Raw genomic sequence first — 24,516 nt, 5'->3', positions numbered from 1 at the left:
CCCGCAGTGGTCTTTCATAAAGCAAGGCACAGTGGATATGGAGGGAGGGCCAAGTGGTGGAGATTTGGGCTGGTGGGGGAAAGGTCTGACTGCTGCTCAGACGGTGCCTCTGCTGGGCTGGGACTCCAGCTAGCCTGACTCATGGTATAATTGCGGAGAGTAGCAACAGGAAGCATCAGGAAGCTCCTTAGGGTTTATGGACTTCCTCTGCATTTGCCAGGATCTCCATATCCCATGTTAATGGTTTGGCAGTGGGCAGTGGAGGAAGGGGTCATTTCTCCCGCTCCGTGGAGCTGCTGCAAGGTTGCCTGAGTGCAGAGGCTTGATCTCCCGGCTTGGCTGGAGAGCGGTGCCACCGTGGAGGTCACGTGCTCAGCAGACAGTGCTGGTGCTGGCCCAGGAACGCTGCAGCCATACACGGGCTTGGCCTCGGGAGCTCACAGAGAGCCGGACATAGCAGGGCAGTGGGACGACAATGAGGCGACCTTCCCCCTTGGGATCCAAACAGCCAAATAAGCCCAATCCTTGCTTTTCCAGAAGTGCAGATGTCAAGGTGATATTAGAAATGTCTTCATGAATTGAATCCTTTTCACATACATCATCTTCAGACCTCATAGAAGCTCATGAGTTAAGTATGAGGGTATTTCAAAAAGTTCATGGCAAAACTGAATTAAAAGATAAGGTTAAGGGTGAGCATGTAGCCTAGTGGTTATGGTTCCTGTTAAGATGCCCACAGCCTGTGGGTGTTGGTGGTGGCTCAAGTGATTGGGTTCTTGCCAGCACATGGGAGACCCCGCCATCGTAGGCATTTGAGAAGTAAACCTGTGTACAGGGGAAATCATCTTTTTCTTTCTCTCCATGCCTCTCAAATAAGTAATAATTAGTTAATTTTAGAGAGAAAAATGTTTGGATTTTGATGCAAAAAAATTTTAAATCTTGTGTAGTTTTTTTAGATTAAATATTTTTCCAGGAAATTTTTGAAGACCCTTTGTATGCATGGATTTAAAAAACTTTGCAGCAAAAATAAACCTATCTTTTTGCTTCCATTTTTCATGAACTTTCAACAGTACCTTCATATAATTGTGTTCTTTTCAGGAAAGAAAAGTTGGGTTTAGGGAAGTTAAGTCGTTTGCTTCAAGTCTCCCAATTTTCCGGGGTGTCTTGGGGCCAGCACCGTTCAGATCATCCTTCTCTACACAGCTCTGCTCAGGGATCACCCATCTTCCAGGAGGATTCATGCTGAAGAAGCTGATTCTAAGGCTCTCTCACACCCTGAAGTGCCTTTGAAACGATCAAAGAGCAAGTTGGACTCAATACACTGAAATCATAAGTGCATGTTTTGCTTTTTGATTCTTTGAAAATTAGACTTCTGTGGAAGGCACGTGACATGGTAGCAGCAGGCCTGGGCGTAAAGGCTGGGAGCTACAGCCCACGACGGGGGACTTGGAAAGAGGTGAGACAAGACGCAGGGCTCCTGTGGGTCTGGGCAGTGACCTAGGGCACTTCTCCTCTACGCAGGCCAGGCTGGGGAAGGAGGCTGGGTGGTCTGAGACATAGTGGCACTGGAGGACAGTGCGTATCGGGCCACGTCTGGAGGAGCACTGGCACTGACTGGCATCTCTGATTGCAATCCAGCAACTGGGACTCAGCTACAGTCCCAGGCTGGCGCCCAAAGCAGAGCAGCTGTGCAGCTGGGTGAGCAGGGCAGCCCCGTGGGAGGGGGATCTTGCCCTCCGGAGCAGGAGATGGGCGGAAGTCAGGGACACACGCCATCCTGGGGCACGGGTCTGGATGACCGAGCAGCTTGTGATGTGGGGGAACCAAGGCACCAGAACAGAGCAGGCGTTCACGAACCCTGTGCCCACTGATTCTACATATGTGCTCTGCAGGCTTCCCACGAGTCCTTGGGGAGGTCTTAGTATTCATTCCCACTTCACAGATACCATCACCACTTCCCGGCGCTCACAGGGCTAAGCAGAGCTAACAAGAACACAGGGTTGGCAGGAGCTCCGCGGGGACTCAGGACCGCCAGGGAGCACACCCCAACTCTGGTGGACTTCCCTATTGAGATATGGTGGCCCGCCCGCCGTGGTGTGTCCCAGGCCACAGACCTCTTGCCCTACTCAGAAGCAGAGACACGTCTGGGTCTCTAAGTGGGTGGAGTCAAGAAGGGCAGGGAAAGCCAAGGAAAGGAGGTAGGACCTGACAGTGAACGTGGCAACTTGCAATTAAGTGGAAGAGTAAATGCCTCGGAATACCACATGCCTCAACCGCGCTGAAATGAGTTTACCGTAATTCCAGATAAAAACAAGACTTTCGGGGCAGAGACTCGGAGACGTGAGGCAGGGTTGGTTTATTTATTTTTTTCTACAGTTTCAATATACTTCAGCACTTTCACTTTGTGAAGCTCGCCCTGACCTTTCTGTGGTCTGTGGAACGCTGACTCAACATCGGGGTGAGCAGTGGTGCGCTCATGACCCCGAAACAGGCCTGGCGGTTGTCAGGGCTTTTCAATCGCCTCTCGTGGGCTATCCACAACCTCTGAAAACTGTGCATATCAGCAGCTGAAGTCCTTGTTGAAACGGGGCGGTGGGGGTGTCTGGATAGGCGTCCATTCCTCAGAGCTGTGGTTTTTTTTTTTTTTTTTTTTCTTGGCTCCTATGAGCTAAGGGGTACGATAGGGTGCTGGTTTATTTCACATCTTTCCCCTTTTCCTACCGAGCGGTGCAGACAACGCCTGGGGTGGGGGGATGGAGGGGACAGACGCAAAAAGAAAAGAGGAAGGAAGAGAGGAGAAAAGAGGAAGAGGGGGTGGGGCGGAGGGATGGCCTGCAAGGAGGGCTCGCTTCTGCTTCCTTGGAAACATTGTTTCTTTTCAGAGCTTGAACTTGATGTTCCCCTGGAAAAATAGGAAGCCTCGGACCCTTCCAGATGCCTTAGTAGGATTTTTTGGTCTGGCTCCACTTTATGGGAGTCCTGTGGACGCAAACGGAGAACTCCATTACGCATGCGAAAAGCTGAGACCAACCTTCTGGCCTCAGCTGCAACACCAAACACAGCACACAGCCCCTCACCTCCACCACACCTCAGAGCCTGAAAGTGACATTCTTGACAAACTTATCACACGTGAAATCTGCTGCGCACACCAGTGAATCGTGCCAGCAAGCCAGGTGTAACCAAATCAGATCTTTCAGCCTTGACTTCCAAGTGTGAGAACAAGGAGGTGCTGACGTAGGGGAACTGCAGCCCACGTGCCGTGCACCTGCCCTTTCAGACAGTGTGGAGCATCGCTGGGGCCGCAGGCTGGAATGAGGAGGCTCTGGGCCCGGTGACCATCCGAGGTCTTGGGGACAGGCTTAGGGGAAGTCTGCTGGTGTTGAACTTCAGAATTTCACCTGACTTCGGGGAGCTCCTGATGGTTTCCTGGCCTTTTCCCTGCAAGAGTGGACGCTGAGTTCTGGTATGGATCATCTCTGGTGCCAGAAATGGCCTGTATCCTGGCTGGTGGGACTCACGCCCCAGCTCAGGCCTCAAGCAGCAGCCTTGATCCCGATCTTGAACTTGGACTCTTCATGAATGCTCCTGGCACAAAGAACCCAGAGAAAGTCATAGGCCATGAAATGACATGAGAATTTTGCCCAGGGTAAAATTATCTACAAGAATCAACCTCAGGGCCGACGTTGTGATGTAGCAGGTGAAGTTACTCTCGGCATCCTATGTGGGCCCTGGTTTGAGTCCCGGTTGCTCCACTTCCAATCCAGCTCCCTACTATGGCCTGGGAAAGCAGTGGAAGATGGCCCAAGTGCTTCGGCCTCTGCATCCCTGTGGAAGATCTGGAAGAAGCTCCTGGCTCCTGGCTTAGACTGGTCCAACTCTGGCAGTTGTGGCAGAAGTGAGCCAGCAAATGGAAGATCTGTGCCCCCCCCCCCCCCGCCCCCACCGGCTGCCTCTCCCTCTCTATGGCTCTTTCAAATAAATAAATAAATCTCTAAAAAATAACTCCTGCATTCTAAAGAGTGACAGAGTACCAGAAGGGTATAGAATGGCCACATTATAGGTGGATTTTCTTAACATTTTTTAAAGAGGTTTGAATCTGTCCCCTCACTGTTGGATCAAAGCCATCACAGTTCTAAGCCAAACAGACTATTGCTCTGAGCCTCTGCTGTTGTAGCTGAGTGTTTCCTCGACACTAGGCTTTGAGACGACCCTGCTCCTCTGGGAGGCCATGAACCGGCCCCATGGTGCTGCAAGCGGGAGGGAGGAGGCCACTTCCCCATCCTTCGTGGTCATCATCCTTCTCCTGCTGATCTTCTCGGCTGTCTTCAGGACACTGACATTCAGGTGGCCTCTCTCCACTCTTGCCCTCTTCCCTGTCAGCTCTGTCCTAGGGATTCTTCCAGAGATGAATAAGGCTGTGGCTTAGAGGAGCTACTCATTCTGGAATCCCAGGGTCTGGGATGTGCACTAAGTGGGGCAAGAATCTCCTGGAGGCTCCAAGCCTCCACTGCCTTTGTCACCCTGGGAAATCAACATCCGAGCTCTAGGGCTTCGCCTCTTCCAGTTCCAGGCACCAACTCCTGTCTCCTTTGGCTCTGGGGAAATCCAGTCCAGCCCCTCCTGTTGGGGCCTTGTCTTCGTTTGCAAGGGCTGTCCTAAGAAAATACTGGCAACAAGACGGCTTAAACCATGGAATTGATCATCTCGCAAACCAACCCCAGGGGTGTGAGTTCAAGACGTGTTGGGGCGGGTTCCTTGTGAGGGCTGGAAGGGAAGCGTCTGACCTTGGCCTCTCTGGCCTTTAGAGGGTGGTGGTCTTCTCCCTGTGGCTCTTCATGGCCTCTTCTCTGTGTCCAAGTGTCCCCTTGTATAAGGACATGAGTCTCACTGGCTAAAATCCTGTTGTAAGAACCTCACTTAACTGCACTGCCTCTGTAAAGACCTCAGCCTCAATAATGTCACAGGTGCTAGGGGTTAGGATGTAAAAAAATTCAACCCATGACAGATGCAAAACATAGGATGGGAAGACAATGGGAGGTCATATGTATAGAAAAAAGTACTTTTAAGAATATTATTAGATTCTCAGGAAAATTGAGAAGATGTTAGAGTTCCAGGCACTGGGCCTGGTGTTCCACAGGGCCCACTTTGGGAAACAGTGCCCTTATTTGCATTGTATCCCAGTGGTCAAGCACCTTAGATGCCGCCATGTTGCCTGTGTGACATGTGACAATGGGTGAGTTACTTAATCCCACACTCATCTGTGAAATCACAGTATATATATATTTTTTAAGATTCATTTTATTTATTTGAAAGACAGAGTTACAGAGAGAGGTAGAGCCAGAGAGAGAGAAGAAAGGTTTTCCATCTGCTGGTTCATTCCCCAAATGACCACAACGGCCAGAGCTGAGCTGATCTGAAGCCAAGAATCAGGAGTTTCTTCCAGGTCTCCCATGTGGGCCATCTTCCTTTGCTTTCCCAGGCCGTAGCAGAGAGCTGGATTGGAAGAGGAGCAGCTGGGACTCAAACCAACGCCCTTATGGGATGCCGGCCCTGCAGGCCAGGGCTTTAATCCACTGCGCCACAGCACTGGCCCCAGCCAGTATATTGTTTTATAAGGATACTTTGAGACAATGAGGCAAAGTGCTTGGAATAGTGACCAGAGTATTATAACCCCTCAATAAGCAACATTTGTTATGATTTTTTTCTTGTGTTCTTTTGGGCCACTTCTAATTCTATGGTCTACCAGTTGCAAGGTGGTTTCTTGTGATAACCAAGGCCCCCGTGCCTGGCTCTCTGTGCAAACGTTTTAGACGACTTCCCTGTGATCTCTGCTCTCACATGAGTACGCACTAAAGCCCCTTTGTCAGATTTTTGCTCATTCCTGCAACCTTGGGAGGTTTTCCTGCACTTTATTTCACACTTAAATAGTGCCTCCATTAAAAGAAAACCTCCGGCCAGCGCCAAAGCTCATTGGGCTAATCCTCCGCCTGCGGCTCCAGCACCCCAGTTTCTAGTCCCGGTCGGGGCGCCGGATTCTGTCCCGGTTGCCCCTCTTCCAGGCCAGCTCTCTGCTGTGGCCAGGGAGTGCAGTGGAGGATGGCCCAAGTCCTTGGGCCCTGCACCCGCCTGGGAGACCAGGAGAAGCACCTGGCTCCTGGCTTCGGATCAGCGCGGTGCGCCGGCCACAGTGGCCACTGGAGGGTGAACCAACGGAAAAAGGAAGACCTTTCTCTCTGTCTCTCTCACTGTCCACTCTGCCTGAAAAAAAAAAAAAAAAGAAAGAAAGAAAGAAAGAAAGAAAGAAAGAAAGAAAGAAAGAAAGAAAAGAAAAGAAAAGAAAACCTCCATGATGGTTGGGGGAAAAATCAGCTATGCATCTCCCACAGACTGATGGGAAATGGCTCAGGCCAGGGCCGTCTGCCGAGGTGTACATGGTGCCCTTTGAGCAGAGGCCACGGCTTCTTGTTCACGCCTGTGCCCGAGGCTGGGATGGAATCAAGTGACTCCTTGTTTCTTCCCGTTCTCCCATGTTATCTTCAACTGTCTGATGACTGCCCCGTCTGAGCGCCGCCTCCTTTCTCCACCTGGGGGTTACAGCCTAAAAGGAATGCCGTCTTTCAGAAGTAAACCCCGAATCCTAGATTTTGAACCTACTTTATTTATTTATTTATTTATTTATTTTTGACAGGCAGAGTTAGACAGTGAGAGAGAGACAGAGAGAAAGGTCTTCCTTCCGTTGGCTCACCCCAAAATGGCCGCTGTGGAAGCCAGGAGCCAGGTGTTTCCTCCTGGTCTCCCATGCAGGTGCAGGGACCAAGCACTTGGGCCATCCTCCACTGCCTTCCCGGGCCACAGCAGAGAGCTGGAGTGGAAGAGGAGCAACCAGGACAGAATCCAGCACCCCAACCGGGACTAGAACCTGGGGTTCCGGCACCACAGGCGGAGGATTAGCTTAGTGAGCCACGGCGCCGGCCTGAACCTACTTTATTCTTAATTACAAAGTAACACATCACTGTATTCTCCTGCGGCTCAGGCCGAGTGCTCATCAGCTATCAACCCAATCTTGGGATGCTAGTTGGTTTGCACCACACACACACACACACACACACACACACCTGCATACTCCATGACATTGTCTTGAGTTGGCATTGGCATAAATTACATGTTATTTTATTCTTCATGCTATAGCTTTCCATCAGAACACATTTTCATATCTGATTTAAGTGATTCATTGGTCAGCCCTTATCACTTGCAGCTGTAACTCCAAGCCGTGCACACACATTCCACGTACTGATAAATAGCACCGTTAATAGCTGTGGCAAGTTTTCCTGATCAGATTATCTAGGTCGGTGGATCTCAGACTTTGGTCCATCTTATAGTCACCGGTGAAGCCTTCAAAAACATTGGTACTCTTGATTCAACCTGGGCCAATGAAATCAGAACTTTATTATTTTTAATTTTAAAATGTATTTTTTTATTTGAAAGACATAGACACAGACACACACAAACACAGATCTTCCATCAGCTGGTTGACTCCCTAAATGCCCAAAACAATCATGGCTGGGCCAGGTGGAAGAAGCCAGGAGCCTGGAACTCCATCAGGGCCTCCCACGTGGGTGGCGGGGGCCCCTGCACTGGAGCCGCCACCTGCTGCCTCCCAAGGTACACATTAGCAGGAAGCCAGAAGCAGAAGCAGGGTCAAAGGCCTGAGCCACCAGCAGTTCTAAAAGATGGTCGAGTGGCTCCCACATGCAGGCAAGACTGAGAACCAGAGGCTTAGGGGGTGTGTGCATCCCGTCTCCCCAAGGCCCATTCCTGGAGACTCCTGGAACCCTCGCGCAGAGGTTTGAATGCGTCCTTCCTCCAGGTCAGCAGGGAGCAACCTTTGTCTGCTCGGAGCAGTCTGGGGAATGTGCTGCTCTTCCTTCATGGCCACCCCCAGGAAGAAAAACTGGGGGATAGTTTTTTTTAGCTGTAATTTCTTTTCTGATGTTTTGGAAGTATTGCAACAGTTTCCTTCTGAGCTTTATAATTATAAAGCTTAGGGAGTAAGTAGGATCCTTGTAGAGGCTTTAATTTTAAAGATTTTTAGGTTTAAAAATTTACTATTTTTTTTTGACAGGCAGAGTTAGACAGTGAGAGACGAGAGACAGAGAGAAAGGTCTTTCTTTTCCATTGGTTCACTCTGCAAGTGGCTGCCGCAGCTGGCGCACTGCGCCAATCCAAAGCCAGAAGCCAGCTACTTCTTCCTCTTGGTCTCCCATGTGGGTGCAGGGCCCAAGGACCTGGGCCATCCTCCACTGCACTCCCGGACCACAGCAGAGAGCTGGACTGGAAGAAGAGCAACTGGACAGAATCCGGCGCCCTGACCGGGACTAGAACCCAGGGTACCGGCGCTGCAGGTGGAGGATTAGCCTAGTGAGCCGCGGCGCCAGCCTAAAAATTTACTATTGAAATGTACTTCTCAAAAGAGGTTTGTGGGGCCGGTGCTGTGGCGTAGTAGGTAAAGCAGCCGCCTGCAGTGCCGTCATCCCGTATAGGTGCTGGTTCGAGTTCTGGCTGCTCCACTTCCGATCCAGCTCTCTGCTATGGCCTGGGAAAGCAGTAGAAGATGGCCCAAGTGCTTGGGCCCCTGCACCCACGTGGGAGACCAGGAGGAAGCTCCTGGCTCCTGGCTTTGGATCAGTTCAGCTTCGACTGTTGCGGCCATCTGGGGAGTGAACCATCAGATGGAAGATCTCTTTCTCTCTCTTTCTGCCTCTGCCTCTCTGTAACTCTGCCTTTAAAATAAATAAATAAATAAATAAATAAATCTTAAAACAAAAAAAGGTTTGTTGGGGCCAACGTGTAGCACAAGGGTTAAGTTGCTGCCTGTGACATTGGCATCTCATATGAGCTGCTCTGCTTCTGATCCTGCACCCTACTAATGTGCCTGGGGAAGCAGTGGGGGATGGGCCGAGTGCTTGGGCCCCTGCCACCCATGTGGAAGACCCGGAAGGAATTCCTGGCTCCTGACATCAGCCTGAACCAGCCCTCACCGTTGCTGCCATTTGGGGAGTGAACCAGTGGATGGAAGATCTCTCTCTGTCTTGTCTTCTCTCTTCACTCTGCCCTTCAAATGGATAAAATAAAATCTTCCAGAACTGTGACACAGTCCGTGCAACCATCGTATCGATGGTGCACTGGTGACAGCACCAGGGATCACAGATTGCTCTGGAGTATGGAATTACAGGAGCTCGGCACACGTGGGAATGAAGGGGCAGTGCTTTCCAATGCAGTGGGAGACCAAGTAGTGAGAAGCACACACATGTTTAGACAGCCTCATGTTCAAATACTGGCGCCACTTGATCTATAACCTTGGACAGATTACTTCCTGTGTTGAGGCTGTTTCCCCAACTGAAAATGAACATGACCTCACCCACCTCCTACATGTGTTCCAATGACTGGGGACATGCTTATGTCGCGCACCTGAGAGTGGTTGGTGCACAGTAGGCATTCAGTAAACACATGGATATTTGCATGTCCAACACTGACAATAGTCCCTTATTCAGTTGTTTGATAGTGTGAACAGAATTTGAATATTGATGTCCTCTCGTTTGCATTCCCCAAATTTGATAGGTGAAATGATCCATGGGGTTAGGAGATAAAGATTCTTTAAGCATATTTTTAAATCTTATTGTATTTACTTGAGAGAGAGAAGTGAAAGAGAGAGAAATCTCCCATTTGCTCATTCATGCTCCAAGTGGCCACAATAGCTGGGGCTGGGCCAGGTGAAAGCCAGGAGCCAGGAACCCAGTCCAGGCCTCCCATGTGAGTGGCAAGGATCAAACTACTGGAACCATCACCTGCTGCCTTCCCAGGTGCCCGTTAGCAGGAAGCTGGACTTGGAAATGGAGGCAGGACTTGAACCAGGCATTTTGATGAGGGATGCTGGTGTCTCAAGTAGTGTCTGAAACACTGTGCCAAGTGCCTGCCCAGCTCCACATCTCCAGCTCTCAAATTTTTTATAAAGGGTAAGGAAGAGCTTGCATGGGGATTTGGTAGGGGTGAAACATTTATAGTCCCACTAGGCCTCACCTTGTCTGGCTCTGATAAACTTCAGTTTACTACAGCTTAGTAAAATAGCATCAGATGGGGCCGGCGCTGTGGCTCACTTGGTTAATCCTCCACCTGCGGCACCAGCATCCCATATGGGCGCCGGGTTCTAGTCCTGGTTGCTCCTCTTCCAGTCGAGCTCTCTGCTGTGGCCCAGGAAGGCAGTGGAGGATGGCCCAAGTGCTTGGTCCCTGTACCTGCATGGGAGACCAGGAGGAATTACCTGGCTCCTGGCTTCGGACCGGCGCAGTGCACCAGCCATAGCGGCCATTTGGGGGGTGAACCAGTGGAAGGAAGACCTTTCTCTCTGTCTCTCTTACTATCTAACTCTGCCTGTCAAAACACACACACACACACAAAATAAAAAATAGCATCGGACTTCAAATCAAAGTGAAGTTTAGATTTCAGTTACCACGATAAATCCATTGTGAGCAATTTGATAAATACAGTAATTTGCAGACTTTGCTGCTAGCTTTGCAGCCCATAAATGTTTCAATAAATGACAAGTGTGACATGGTAAAGACTGATCACATCACTTCCTTGACAGTCTGCTGGGGGCTGCTCACCGCGCACCTGTTCAGTGCAGGTACAGGCAGCAAAGCCTGTAGTTAATGCTGCTTCCTTGTCTGCCCGTGATAAACCCAAGTGACCTTTTGCCGAAATGGAGTGAAGTGAAGTGAAGGCGTTGGTCACCACCAGCAAAGCAAGGCAACAAAAGGGGTGTTGCTGGAAGTGACTTCTGAAACAGCTGGGGGTGAGAGGTTTTGCATATGCCTCCATTGAAGGTAAACCTACTAACAGGAAAGAGAGAAGTGATTGTGTTGCCAAAGATGAATGAAAGTGCCTATTAAAGGAATGTTCAGCAATGCCTGACAACACTGGAAGTGTTCAAAGAGGAAATGTCGGATGCTGATCCAAACTCAGGAAGGAGTTTGCCGAGGTGGAGGAAGAAGCCTTGTTCCACATCATAAACTGCATGAGCAGACTAACACTGCTCTTGGTACATTATTTTACAAAGAAATAAAGCACTCCAGTTCTCGGTGTTTCCAGTGTTCTAAATTGCCATCTAGTCAATATTAGCTTCACTATTTCTTAAATTTCCCTATAGATTTATAATCGAGAGCGAGGGAGTCTTTAAAAAAACCCTTGAAATATAATAAAGCAAATGTAACTTTTCCCATCGATATTCGAGGTTGCTTGGCACGGTTTCGGCTTACCTGATCGTTTACCTGATCACGGTCCTGCGCTGCCACACAAATTGAGAACTGCTTATACCAGACGCCTGCGCATCCAAGGTGTGTGAACCTGCAGCTGAGTAGGTGAAATCAAATGCAATCAACAGGAAGCTCGGCTCCTCCCTCTGCTGCTTCTGGGGAAAGCAAATACAAACCGCTGGGCTGCACCAAGAGCCACACGTGAATGGAACTCAGGCAAAACTGTGTGGAGTCCTTCTGAAACTCAGACTTTTCCCTAAAAGGTTTTTTTTTTTTTTTTTTATGAACCATTACATCGGCTTTAGCAGAATCACTACGTTCTAGAGTTGCTGGGGGAAATGGGCAGAAGTTCACCTACAGGACACCGGCATTGTACCTGACACGTAGTAAGTATTCGGTAAAGATCAGTGTCATGATCATGAATCTTTTTGTTCCAGTTCAGTGACCAAATGTCCCAGCTTTCAGTGCTGAGGGGGTTCCTGGGATGAGTGTTTCAATGCTGACCCTGGGAAGGATCCCTGTAAACCGAGTTGGCTGGTTGTCGTACTTGGCTCTAACCCTGGGCTAGAGATGAAAGACTGAAGCTATTACATAGGGATTGGGCAGTAACTGGAAGAGAGAAAATTCTCCATGCATGGATTCTAGATTAGAATTTCAGAGAAGAGAGTCTGCGGCTCATGCTCTCACCTAGTGCAGAATGGTCTCTCATTCATCCCAGGCAGACTCTCTCTTTAAGCCTATCAAAGAAGACGATAAATGCCACCTTCAGTTGAGAAATATCATGTACCGCTCTTCTAGACCTGAGGGGAAGAGTGGGTGAATGGAGCTCCTTTTCTACCCGTTAGAGCCATCCATGATTTGTGTTCATGAATTACCAATAAACCACCATTGCGAGGTGTTCCAGACAGGTGGCTTGTTTAACTCTCATGATAACCGCAATATGGCATTACTGTTCCATTCTACAGATGAGCAAACTGAGATTCAGAGTTCAGTTGCATAAAGTCACAAAGTCAGCAGATGCTGTAGTTGAGCTGGGGACGCGCGTCTGTAGTGGTTGAAAGCAGAGCTCCGGAGACAGGCCAGCCTGCTTCAATCCTGCCTCTTCTGCTTGCTTTGTGACACATTTTGGTGAGCTGCTGTTCCTTCCTCAGTAAAACACAGATAACTGATAATAGTCTCTTTTGAGAACTGCAAAGATTAAATGAAACAAATGCATTTGGTACAATCTTGGCATATAGTAAAAATACTCAGTAAGCATGTATGTATCATGTCACCATCACACTAAGCCCATGTAGTTCCCCTATAGCAGGTGGTCATTAGCGGTTTTTGTGCAAGTCTTCAAGGAAAAGAGGAATCAATGAAATATCTCAAGTTTTCACAGGATGGGGAGATGGTCCATTCATGATGATCAGCAAAGGTGGCTTGCAACTTAAGAACTTGATCTTCATGAATGATTAGAATTCCAGTAGGTTGACGTTGGGGCAGGAGGGATATTCCAGATAGAGGGCAGAGGACAGGGTTTCAGCTGAGACACAGGGTTAGGACAGCACAACGAATTCGCGCGATGAGAGCTTCTGTTGCTGAGAGTGTAGTTTTCTTGGAGGGAGACTGGTGGAGAGGAGGCGGGACGATCGCAACATCATCACAGTTCAGGCAGTGTTTCCAGGAAGCTTTGCTGGCCTCTGGGCCTCATGGGTGCTGCTCCAGCCGACTTCTCTCTTCTCGGCTCTGAACTTCGCTCGAGTCAAGAATCCATTCGCCAGGGTTTGCGTCTTCCTGGAGCTGCCCTCCTCAGCCCCGTGAAGAGCACACTTGTCTCCACCCCTCTTCCCACAGTGGGCTGGGACCATCCTGGTGTTGTGCAGTCCTGTGTTCCCAGAACACTTCCCAAAGTCCGGCCGGCTGGGCTGGATTGGGGGGCGGGGGGCAGAGGCTGGAGGAGGGTCACAGTGGGTTAGAGAGTCTGGAGAAAGATGTGAAAGACGGCACTTGTTCAGCAAGATGGACAGGTTTCAGGTTTCCTGGTCTTTTTTTTTAGAGGATTAAATGAAATCCAAACAAAGCGGCCTCTGGCATGTACTGGTGGCAGGCATTTCTCAGGTCTTCTGAAAAGACTATGCCGAGTGGTCACAGGGAACATGGAGGGGTGACTTCTTACTTCTAGAAGGAGGGGATCACGTGGAGGGAGAAAATCTCCGGCGTGAATGGCAAGGGAGGAAGCAAATGGCCCAGAGAGCAACAGCAATTGTTTTTCCAGGAACTGTGGCGGAGAGAAACTGCTGTGTGTGGCGGGGGTGACGGGCCGACTCAGGGTTCTGCTCCTAACTCCGCGAGCCAGGCCCTAACCGGGGTACCTCTGAAATGTCACCGCACTTGGAGATGGGTGGGTCCTTATGGAGGTAGTTCAGGTTAAAAGGGGCTGTGACGATGGGTGCTGATCCCGTGTGGCCAGTCCCCTTGGGAGAGGAGGGAAGACCAGGGGAGGACGCAGGGCCAGGACAGCCAGCTGTAAGCCAAGCAGTGAAGCCCCAGGAGAAACCAGCCCCGCTGCTGTCTTCAGCCGCAAGTCCCCCATCTGTGTGGTGCCTTGTCCGTGGCAGCCGTGAGGTGGGTGAATATCGTTAGCTTAGTTTCAGGCTGCAGTTGGGGTGCTTCCCTCATCCATTCCTTTTCATTCATCTGGCATGAGCTCAGAAAAAAAATGCATATTTTAAGGATGGATGATTGGTTTTCTATCAATGAAGAAAGTGAGTTTTCTTTGGCCGGGTGGGCCCTGGGGCCCCGTGCGAGCTGTGTGGGGCTCCTCTGGGGGCAGCCTTGAAGCAGAACTGAGTTCTGGTGCCTCCTCTGAGAGGTGAACTATCCGGACTGTGCTGAGGACCGCAGGGGCGGTTGGCAGAGAGGGGTCCCATCAGGCACCCCGGAGGAAGCCGCGTAATCTGTAACACTGCAAGATTTCTTTAGGTCTTTGGGCTCCCTGCCCCTGGGTCTTCCCCTCCTAGTCTACACAGCGTAATTGACCTCTGTTTGACTCTGCCAATCAGGGGGCCCATGGGCCCCCAGCCCCTGGAGGTTCAGTCTCTCCTCTGTCTTACCAGGGCCTGAACTCAACCAGTGTGGGGCCTTCTGGGAGCTTGTTTTGCTGCTAAGGAAACTGTGGTCTTTGTGTGTATGTTGACATCTTCCACTGGGCAATTATTTGACTTGCCTATCAGATTTTTCTCTGTAAGCATCGTGTGAGGAGAAAACAAGATACAGCTTCCCCGGGTGGGACCTGATGCTCAGATTCAGGGCCAACTTCCTCTCTCCTCCCAGGTGGGCTCTTCTTGGAACCTGGTTGCCTTGCTCAGCCTGGCTGGGGATTCCAGGAAGGGCCCTGTGCTTCCTGTCTGAGCACCGCCTCACCCCAGCCTGGCTAGGCAGCAGTGCCTCTGCATGGACCGAGCTGCTGGTGGGCCTGGGGGGTTGGGGTCTAAGTCAGCATAAAGAGTGAAAGTGCCTGGGTGTGCAGGCGGGACTCCGTGCCTCCTTCCGCCCTCAGCATCAACTCTATTCCGGTTGTCTAGCACTAGCACAGACAGGTGACATCCTCACGCCTCGGTCTCCCCCTGCAGGCTCTCTGTCCCCAGAAGGGCCACACCAAAATGCATTTGGTGTCTTCCTTCCAGGGTGCTCCCTGCCATTTTCCTGACTCCAGTGATAAAACCTCAACTGTGAAAGACTGCAAGGTGGTCACTCAGACAGCTGCCACCAGAGTGACCACAGGGGCATCCCTGTCACGCTGAGCTCCGATCATCTGTTAGCTACTTGGAAAACTTCTTCCATGGCTCTGAGGCCCACTGGGGGCTGGGGTTGGATCCATGAGTGACCGCAGCAATCTTGTTGGTAACAAGTCTCCACAGTGAAGGCAACTTAAATAGAGGACTGAGTTTCAGGCTCAGGGAATACAGTGGGGAACAAGGACAAGTCTCCAACAGCGCCCTTCCATACAATATGCTCAGCCCAGTAGCCCAGCACCTACAGAGCAAGCCTCAGGCCGGCGTGCCCCTTGGTTCTCTGCTCAGGCTCCAACGCTCCACGGTGACTGTCACCTGGTCCCGAGCTGGCCTGTGCCAGTGTCTTCCCCGAGTCATCTTTTTTTTTTTTTTTAAGATTTATTTATTTATTTGAAAGTCAGAGTTACACAGAGAGAGGAGAGGCAGAGAGAGAGAGAGAGAGAGAGAGAGGTCTTCCAGCCGATGGTTCACTCCCCAGTTGGCTGCAATGGCGGCCGGAGCTGTGCCAATCCGAAGCCATGAGCTAGGTGCCTCCCCTGGGTCTCCCATACGGGCGCTGGGACCCAAGGACCTGGGCCATCTTATACTGCTTTCCCAGGCCATAGCAGAGAGCTGGATGGGAAGTGGAGCAGCTGGGTCTCGAACCGGTGCCCATATGGGATGCCAGCGCTTCAGGCCAGGGCATTAACCCACTGTGCCACAGCACCAGCCCCATGAGTCATCTTTTCATGCAAGGTGCCAGCGGGAGGGCCTGAGGACAAGGGTTAGGACAGGCAGCATGGCCGTCTGGCTTCCTGCCTCACTGTTGGTAACACAGGGTGTACATGGCAGCGTTTGGTCTGGGGTGTGGGACAAGATGTATGGCTCCTGGGTGAGTTTCTAATTGCTGTTGTAACAAATGGCCGCAAATTCAGGGGCTGAAGATCTGTTGTCTCCTAGTTGTGGAGGCCAGAAGTCCGAAACGGGCTCCGGGTGGCTACAATCGAGGTTCCGTCAACGCTATGTCCCTTTTGCAGGATGTAGAGAATTCACTCCTTGCCTTTTCCAGCTTCTAGAGGCCAACGACACGCCTTGGCTCGGGGGCCCTCCCGTCAGGGGCAGTACCCTGGCCTCTGCTTTCATCCTCACCTCTCCCTTCCTCCCTCTGACCTGCCTGCTTCCCTCTTAGATGGCCTCTTAGGACAAGATGATCCAGCATCATCTTCCCACCCCAAGGCCCTTAACCTAATCACGTCTGCAAAGGGGAGAAAGGGCTGTGCGCACAGCTGTAGTCACAGGTGTCAGAGTTTAGGGTCCCGGCTTTTATTCTAGCACAACCCCCTCTCATCTGTAGTCCTCAGAAGGTGTGCACACGTTTGCCGAAAGAGAGGATTGTGGAATGAGCAGGTTGGCTTAGATCAATTCATGACAGTAGTTTAGGGGTATTTCAGGGGCCGGGAAGGAAGAGCAAGTGCGGGCTCTGAGCTGGGAAGGAGCTGGCCTGCGAGAGACAGGGAGAAGGCCAGGAGTCAGGAACTGTGGCTGGCGTGCGGGATGGAGACAAGGCAGGACAGGTGGGCAGGAGGTCCCGGAAGGCTGCACTCCTGCTGACGTCATGATGCTGTCAGAGGCAGGCCTCCTCGCCTCCAGTCCGCAGACCCGCACAGGTGCCTCTGAACCACGCTGTTCTGTTCAGTCCCCTGAAGGCAGCCCTTCCACCAGCCCAAAAGATCAGGAAGCTCTCCTGGCTCCTGCCAAAGGTTGAGGTGTTTTCTCTTCTTTGCTGTTTTGCCATGAACCCTCCCTTAGGCCTGATTTTCAAAACTGAGATTACCCATCTGGTGACTGGCTTCACGTCCTTCAAGTCTGGGAGCAGGGCCTTTGGCCCCTCTGTCGACGGGAGGTCAGGCACTTGCTGTAGAGTTCCCAGCGCCTTATCCCACCACTGCCCGCCTGCTTGAAGGCTGGCGGGCCATCCGTTATAGGAGGCTCCTGTGACGTTGAGGCCAGGAGTAATTCCTAATACCAAACCAATGCAAACCTCCCGCGAGTGTTGTTGCTTCTCAACCTCCGGGGTTGGCCCATTCTGCCCCCAAAGCGGCTGCAATGGTCTCCTCTGTGACATCTTTGTGGTCACCTCCACCCAAGTGTCTACAGCTTTGGGTCACGCTGGCTGGCTGATCAGCTGAGACTGGGGAAAAAAAACTTCCTGAGCGGCCCTGCAGGGACACCGGCTTCACCTTCTAGAGGGAAGAGTCCAATTTCTCCATCAAGAACAACTTCAGTACCTTCGCTCGGCCTGTGCCTTTACGAGGGAATTTCTTGGAGACAGGGTGCCTAAGGCGGCCTCTATTGGCACCTCTCCTCCACGCTGCCTGACCTTCAGAGGAGGATGCAACAAAGCCAGGGCCATGCCACCGCTCCCCTCTGCCAGCGTTGCTGTGGGGACCTCTGTGGTGGTGCCAGGTCGACCCCTGTCTCTGGCAGGCATGATGAAAAGTGCCCACCTGACTGGCCTCCGAGCTGAAGTTGGCCACTCTGCCATAGATGGAGACCCAGGCCCACAGCCCAGGTGAGGTTAGCTCCTCACGGGAAGCCCCTGCTTTCACACCACGCCCGCAGCAAAAGAAGAGTAAATACCTTTGTATGTCTTCAAATGAACTCCACTCCATAACACACACAGTGTGGATTCCCCGGAGAAGTCAATGACAAGAAAGAGAGAAGGTGTACATCGTGTGTCATGTCCTAAGCAACCCAGCACTGCTCTTAATCACTTTGGTTTTTCTATGTGAATTCCCTCTTCAGCCATCACCTAGTTTGTCCTACTCCATCCCTTACCTCCTCTCTCTCAACTCTTTCTTGACATGTGTCCTGTAGTCCAAGGCCAAGTTCCACACATGTCAATACAGGTAATGTCAGTGGTTGGTGGTGCTGTTCTAGTCTTCTACAGCCCTCCTGATATTTGTGCCCATTAGTTTTATTTATTACTGAGAAGAAAGTGTTAAAATCAATGAAGAATATGAGTTGATCCACTTCTCCCTTTATTTCTGTCCCTTTTTCTTCACACGTTTTGAAGCCCTGTGGTTAGGTGCATCTATGTTTGTGATGTTAGGCCTGTTTGGAGCATGGATCCTTCTGTCATGATCAAGTGTCTCCATTTCTTTTTCCTTTTTTTTTTTTTTGCATTTTAAGCTTTTATTTAGTGAGAAACATGCATAGGAGAGTGAGAGCTTTATTTGAGAGAGAGAGAGAGGTAAATCCAGGTTCATACCGAGCGCCAGGAACCAGCCACGTGGATGAGCATCTAGGCCTGTATCTGGGCCAGGAAGCCTAGAGCACATGGCCTGAAGGCGATGCGCCCTGGAGGCACAGGGCTACAGCAAGCCCCTTCCTGACAAGAGGCCAGGGAAGAAGAGCTGAAGTGTCTCCATTTCTGGTAACACTCTTCGTCCTCAGGTCTGTTTTGTCTGACCAAAGGCAGGCCAGTTTTCTATGACTGTTGTTTGTATGCTCTCTTTTGCTTTATGTATAAAATGCCTGTGTCTTGGGGCCAGTGCTGTGGCGTAGTGGGTAAAGCTGCTGCCTGTAGTGCTGGCATCCTATATGGGCATTGGTTGGGGTCCTGGCTGCTCCACTTCTGATCCAGCTCCCTGTCCTAGGGAAGAATTCAGTTGCACCTGGGAAAGAGTGTAGAAGATGGCCCAAGCTCCTGGCTTCAGACAGGCCCAGCTCTGGCCATTGTAGCCATTTGCGGAGTGAACCAGCAGATGGAAGATCTCCCTCTCTCCTGCATCTCTGTAACTCTGCTTTCAAATAAATAAAGATTTTTTAAAAAAGAATCCTGTCTTTATACTTATCTTGTGAACTGTATTCAGATGGATCCTGCCTTGTTATCCAGACTATGTGCACCTTTTCCTCATTTAATCTATTTACATTTAATGCAATGATTGATATATTTGAATTTAAGTCTGGTACCCCACACTTTGTGCCTTCTGTTTCAGTTTTCCTCATTATTTCCTGCATTCTTTTGAGTGAATCTTTAAATGTGTTACTTTAGTTTTTAAATTAAACTTTAATTGGTCATTTCATTTCTTTTCTTCTAGCTATACCTCTTTGTGTGTGTGTTTTAATTTATTTATAAATTTACTTGAAAGGCAGAGCAACAGGGAAGGGGGGGAGAGAGAGCAAGAGAGAGAGAGAGAACGAGAGAGAGAGAGAGAGAGGGAGAGAGCGAGCGAGCTGTTCTATTTACTTCACTCTCCCAGATGGCTGCAACACCCACGCGTGCGCCAGGCCAAAGTGAGGATCCTTGACTCCCACACGGGTGGCAGGTACTTGAACCATCACCTGCTGCCTCCTAGGGTGCACATTAGCAGGAAGCTGGATTGGGAACAGCTGAATATGGGATGATGGCATTGCAAGCTGTGGTTCAACTCACTGTGTCACAACACTGCCCCCCCTCCTTGTGTTATTTTTTTACAAGTTGCTCTGAGACTTAGAATATGCATCTTTAAGTTATCATGATCTGTATTCCAAGATTATGTTACTGAGGCCGGCATTGTGGCATAGTGGTAAAGCCACCACCTGCAGTGCTGGCATCCAATATGGATGCCGGTTTGTCTCCCTGTTGCTCCACTTCCAATCCAGCTCTCTGCTGTGGCCTGGGAAAGCAGTTAAAGATGACCCTAGTCCTTGGGCCCCTGCACCCATGTGGGAGACCCAGAAGAAGCACCTGGCTCCTGGCTTTGGATCGGCGCAGCTGCAGCCATTGCGGCCAACTGGGGAGTGAACCAGCGGATGGAAGACTCTCTCTCTCTCTCTCTCTCTCTCTCTCTGCCTCTGCCTCTCTGTAACTCTGCATTTCAACTAAATAAATCAATCTTAAAAATGATTATGTTACTTCTCAAACATTGCAAGGATCTTCTAATTGTATGCTTGCCTTTAGCTGCTCTTGCATGAAAGGCATCTCTCTCTGTCAGGCTGATAGTGTGTGTGTGTGTGTGTGTGTGTGTGTGTGTGTGTGTTTAGGGGAGGGGGCGTGGTTGAGTCCATCGAATGTGCAGTCACCCGGTGTCCGGGCTCATTTGTCACTTCAGTTAGATTCCGGTCACACTGGCTTCCAGTATCACGACGACCAGATGAGGCTTCCCCTCCCGAGGAGGCTGGATGTCAGCACCGGGGAGCCTCTGGGGATCCCTTTGAGCTCCCCAGCCTGTGGTCAGCTCTCTGAGCTGCAGGCGCCTTTCTCCTCTTTGTAGCCTGGCCGCCAGCTTTTTGAGCCAGTGGGGAATTCTCTTTGCTCATCAGTCTCACCCCTGGCTGTCCGCGCCTTCAAAGACTTCTCCCTCCCTGACCTCTTGCCTCCCCCCGGCCTTCTGAGGCTGCTGGGAGGCGCTTGGAGGACACAGGTGCTTTGAAGGCTCGGCATGAGCTCCCTCGCCTCACCCAGCCTCAGCAGCCCTGAACTTGGCGCAGGCGCAGAGTGCTCTCAGCTCGGCCGCCCCGCTCCCCTTCAAGGGTAACCTGCCTCAGCTCTCCTGTCCCCAGGCTTGTGGGTGCCACCTCCATGCACTGCTGGAGGCCAGCGGAAGGAGGTGGCAGGTAGGTGTGGCTCTGCTCTGTGCCTGGGGTCCTGGATGCTGCTGTCTTCCAGCCCATGTGCAGCTGTTCAGGTTGAGTTAACAAAATCGAGTTGATTTCTCACTCTTGTCTATGCCACATTTTTCCTCTCCTGGCCCCACCAATGCTGCTGTAGCCTGAATGTATGTGGACCCTTGGAATTCTCATGTTGAAACCAAATTCCAAGGTGATGATATTAAGAGGCGGGGGCTTTTGGAGGTGACTGGGGTCGGGAGGGAGGAGCGCTCACACATAGGAGTCATGTTCTTGTAAGAGAGACCCCAGGAGGTTGCTAGCCCCCCTTTCGCTGCCCTGCGGGAATGCAGAAGGTGCCAGCCATGAGGAAGAGGCTCTCACCAGACACCGAGTCGGCTGGAACTTTGATCTTGGGTTCCAGATCCACAAATAACACATTTCTATTGTTCATAAATTCCTGTCTAAGGTATTATTATTATTGTCGTTGTTGTTATTTTTACAGCAGCCCAAATAGACTCAAGTAGCTCCCCTGGGATGAAAACAAACCAGGAAAGGGTTAGCACTTCTTGCAAACTGGCTTCACTTAAGTTTCTTGGCACTCTTAGCTCTAGGGTGGGTTTAACCAACTACCATCTGTGAGTTTTCCTTACTTTTCCCCTTTGTTAGGATAGGAGCGACTGTGACATGCCACTTACTACATTCTGTCTGGAAGTGAAACTCCCCCAAACAATTTTTCATCTTTTATATGTGACTAGATTTTTCCTTGCTGGTAATTTTTTTTTTGACAGGCAGAGTTAGACAATGAGAGAGAGAGACAGAGAGAAAGGTCTTCCTTCCATTGGTTCACCCCCAAAATGGCCACTACGGCCAGCGCACTGTGCTGATCCAAAGCCAGGAGCCAGGTGCTTCTCCTGGTCTCCTATGCGGGTGCAGGGCCCAAGCACTTGGGCCATCCTCCACTGCACTCCCTGGCCACAGCAGAGAGCTGGACTGGAAGAGGATCAACTGGGACAGAATCCAGCGCCCCAACCGGGACTAGAACCCGGGGTGCTGATGCAGCAGGTGGAGGATTAGCCTATTGAGCCGCAGCGCTGGCCCTTGCTGGTATTTTTTTTTTTTTTGACAGGCAGAGTGGACAGTGAGAGAGAGGGACAGAGAGAAAGGTCTTCCTTTGCCGTTGGTTCACCTTCCAACGGCCGCCACGGCCGGCGTGCTACGCTGATCCGATGGCAGGAGCCAGGTACTTATCCTGGTCTCCCATGGGGTGCAGGGCCCAAGCACTTGGGCCATCCTCCACTGCACTCCCAGGCCATAGCAGAGAGCTGGCCTGGAAGAGGGGCAACCAGGACAGAATCTGGCGCCCCGACTAGGACTAGAACCTGGTGTGCCGGCGCCGCTAGGCGGAGGATTAGCCTAGTGAGCCGTGGCGCTGGCCCTTGCTGGTATTTTTAACATCTTTTCTCTACCTCTAGAACTTGGAAATTCCATGATGATAAGTATCTTGGTAGGGATTTTCGGCTATTTATCGAGCTGGGCACTCAGCAGTACCTTTTGATATACCAGTACGGCAACATATTCCCGGGTTACTGCTTTGATAGTTTCCGCCCTCTGTGTGTGCTGTTCTTTCTTACCTAGGACTCATGTGACTCGGATGCTGGCACCCTCCCTGCTCCTCTGGGTCTCCTGTGTCCACATTTTTCTCTTTATTTCTATTTTCTCAGGAGATTTTTTTTTCAAGTTGATCTTTCAATTTTTCAAGTTAAAAAAACTTTAAGGTTTTCATATGTAGATACAGATACAGATACAGATGATCTATAGATAAAGATGATTTCCAAGAGCTCCTCCTTGGGCTGTTGCCCATTTTTCTTCCCTTAGAAGCGCAGGGGCTGTATTTCTGGGACATGGGTTAAGGTACCACTTAAGGCTTAACCCACTCTCTTTTTCTTCTGAATTCCTTTTTTTCCCCCCAAGATCTATTTTTATTTATTTGAAAGAGTTACAGAGAGAGGTAGAGCAAGAGAGAGAGAGAGAGAGAGAGCAAGAGAGAGGTCTTCTATCCACTGGTTCACTTCCCAGATGACCACAACGGCCAGAGCTGAGCTGATCCGAAGCCAGGAGCCAGGAGCTTCTTCCGGGTCTCCCATGAGGGAGCAGGAACCCAAGCACTTTGGTTATCTTCCGCTGCTTTCCCAGTGATAGCAGAGCTGGGCCAGAAGTAGAGTAGCCAGGACTCGAGCCGGTGCCCATATGGGATGCTGGCACTGCAGGCAGCGGCTTTACCTGCTATGCCATAGCACCAGCCCCAAGAATAAGTTTCTAAAAAGCTGATGAGAGCTCTGCGTTTTGGGGTTGGTGGGCTGGACATGATGATGGCTGCGTGGGAGCCGAAATGCTGTATTTCTTCTTATTTTTTTTCCCTAAATTGTAAATTCCATCTCTGGAGAGTTCTCTGGGGACCGGGTAGGGAGGAGGCGTGGGTTCCGTATGCACTTCATCGTGACTTCAACAAGGGGCTCCTGCTTGCCTCCCTCTGTCCATCCCAGGGCCTTCTGCTCTGCTTTCCTGGTGAATACCCCCGGTGTGGGGCCAGCGGGGTCTTCCAGAGAAGGCTGCAACGTGGGGATAATACCACTCTTCATGCGGGGTTGGAACCCGTCCCACCGGCACCACTGCATTGCTGCCCGGGCCTCCCAGAGCCCAAGCTCAAGGCTGCAGGGTCTGAACCGGCTCTTTTCTTCACACCCTTACCTGCCCCCAAGAGAGGTCTCTGCTTCTTCAGGCTCCATTTCCTCCTCTTTTTCACTTCCAGTGTCTTCATCATTTCTCACTGGGTGTCGAGAAAACGCAATTCGTCCGTGCAAGACAGAGAGAGGGGATACAACAGAGCTTTGGAAGGCATACAAAGGCTTCCGCATTTTGACTGGGTCTTGCAATGTCCATTGAATTTTGCCTGTGGGAAGGTTGGGTGGAATATTAGAATGTAGGGAAGAGAATTCTTGGTCAAAGAAACCACTGGGGCGAACAATCCGAGAGGTCTCCAGGTTCCCTGTCTGCTTCCTGCGTACACATTTGCACACCTCTGGCCCATGGCTGTTTTTTTTTTCTTGCTTTTGATTAGTTTCATGCTTGACTGTCAGTTTAGTGAGGCTTGGAGACGGAAGAGTAATCCATGCGTTTGCTTAATCCATGCTTACTCCAGCTTGGCCCTGTTGGCGCTTGGGGCTGGATGGGTTCTTGTTGAGGAAGGGCAGCTGTCCTGGTGTGGTAGGAAGTCTAGCAGTATATAGGCTGTACTCATGAAGGGCCTGGAGTCCCCACCCCCAGTTCTGACAACCAACAGTGTCTCTAGACTTGCCTAAATGTCCCTTGAAGGAGCGAAAGTCCCCATCATTGAAAACTTTGCATCTAGAAAAACAGATTCATCAGTGAACAATGGGGAGGGGGAAGCACACAAGGGGATTGGTGTTTGACCACGTCTTAGGAACCTGCTGGTTGCTGACTGATGGGAGACTGCTGGAGGCTTAGAATGTAGGGGTCAAAGAAAGCACAGAAACAAATGGGAGCAAAGTGCTTGGAGTTCAACTGTTTTCCATAACTTCATTGCTAAGTTACCTGTGATAGGCGGAGCAAAACTGCAAAAGCAGGAGGCAGATTGCAAAGGCCTTGAATACAAAGACACAGTCCTGCAGGGATGGGATCACACTCTGGGTTTTGAGCAATAAATCTCCCTTTAGGAAGTGGGGCCCGGGTGCTGGGTGTCTCCTGCAAGAGTTAGGGATGATGGGGGCCGGCGCTGTGGCACAGCGGGTTAACGCCCAGGCCTGAAGTGCTGGCATCCCATATGGGCACCGGTTCTAGTC

General features: G+C 50.8%; 1 long non-coding RNA gene across 1 annotated transcript in view; it reads left to right on the top strand.

Annotated features, from left to right (window-relative positions):
• Positions 1–3,988, top strand: part of LOC127486705 (uncharacterized) — a 76,367-nt gene extending 72,379 nt beyond the window's left edge. Inside the window, exons 2-3 of the long non-coding RNA XR_016229856.1 lie at positions 1,366–1,453; positions 2,880–3,988. This is a non-coding gene — a long non-coding RNA (uncharacterized LOC127486705). The remainder of the gene's footprint in view (positions 1–1,365; positions 1,454–2,879) is intronic.
• Positions 3,989–24,516: the final 20,528 nt, after the last annotated feature.

The sequence above is a fragment of the Oryctolagus cuniculus genome, chromosome 2 (assembly GCF_051225735.1).
Source record: "Oryctolagus cuniculus isolate XC-2025 breed Fujian yellow rabbit chromosome 2, ASM5122573v1, whole genome shotgun sequence".
In the NCBI taxonomy this organism is placed as follows: Eukaryota; Metazoa; Chordata; class Mammalia; order Lagomorpha; family Leporidae; genus Oryctolagus; species Oryctolagus cuniculus.
The sequence above is the reverse complement of the archived record's forward strand: the minus strand, read 5'-3'. Positions and strand labels throughout refer to the sequence as shown.